At 34.8% G+C, this 1,226-nt stretch overlaps 1 protein-coding gene across 1 annotated transcript in view; it reads right to left on the minus strand.

The window, feature by feature from the left end:
* The window catches only part of CEP128 (centrosomal protein 128kDa), a 414,369-nt gene that overhangs the window by 94,309 nt on the left and 318,834 nt on the right, over nt 1-1,226 (minus strand). The gene's annotated exons all lie outside the window — the stretch shown is intronic.

The raw sequence follows: 1,226 nt of genomic DNA on the forward strand, positions 1-1,226 counted from the left end.
AGAGAAAGGAGGTAACAAATGCAAAGGTCCTAGGACAGGAATGGGTTTCCTTAATTTAAAGAACAAAAGGGACACTGGTATGTATGTATGTTGTGGCTATTAATGAAAACAACCCTTTAAATTACTAGTATCATATCAATCAACACTATTCACTGAAAGTTTAAGTGCCAAAATTGTACTGGGTACTTATATGTTTCCATTTTTATTTACTTATTTTTTATTTCAAAATATTAAGCGGGTAATGTTTTTGGTTACATGGATCATTTTCGTAATGCTTGAGTCCTGGCTATACATGTGCCTATCACCCAAATAGTGTTCATAGTACCCATTAGGCTGGTGTATTCCCCTCCCCTCCTCTCTCTACTCCATGGTTGCTCTCCATTGAGTTTTACTTTCCTCTGTGCACTTGTGTGCTCATCGGTTAGTTCCAGTTTAACAGTGAATACATGTGGTGTTTGTTTTCCCATTCTCGTGATACTTCACTTAGGAGAATGGTCTCCAGTTTCATCAAGATTATTGCAAATGGTATTAATTCATCTTTTTTTGTTGCTGAGTAGTACTCCATGGTATATATTAATCCACTCATGAATTGATGGGCACTTGGCTTGATTCCATACCTTTGTGATTGTGAATTGTGCTGCAATAAACATTTGAGTGCAGGTGTCTTTTTGATGTTCTTATTTTTAATACTCACAAAAACTTCCAGTAGAAGGATATTATTAATTTCATTCATTTAAAGTTAAAGAAACAGACTCAAAAACATTAAATGTGTTAAAGTTCACATGATAACTAAATGGAAGGGTTTGGACTTTAATCCAGGTCTGCCTGGCTCAAAAGTCTACACTAACTTTCAAAAACAAATATATGTGTGTATATATGTGTATATGTATGTGTGTGTGTGTGTGTGTGTGTGAGTGAATATATATGCATATATGGAGAGAGAGAGAGATCTTTCTCCCTTTAACAGCTCTGCAAAATAGAGCTAATGGAAATACCACATGCTGACAGTGCAGTTTTAAGAGCAAACAGACAATAAATACCTTTTTATTAGCATCAGGGCTATTTTATGTTTTTGCATGGTGAAGGTTAGGGGATGCACTGGAACACTGTTCTGGAGCTTCTTCCTTAAAATTACATATGCCAGAACAGCATTCCAGAATTTCATTTTTAACAGACATCAGGTGACAGTGTAATAAAATATATCACAATAAAATTTAATGATCAAA

The sequence above is a fragment of the Propithecus coquereli genome, unplaced genomic scaffold (assembly GCF_000956105.1).
Source record: "Propithecus coquereli isolate 6110/MARCELLA unplaced genomic scaffold, Pcoq_1.0 Scaffold5, whole genome shotgun sequence".
Lineage (NCBI taxonomy): Eukaryota > Metazoa > Chordata > Mammalia > Primates > Indriidae > Propithecus > Propithecus coquereli.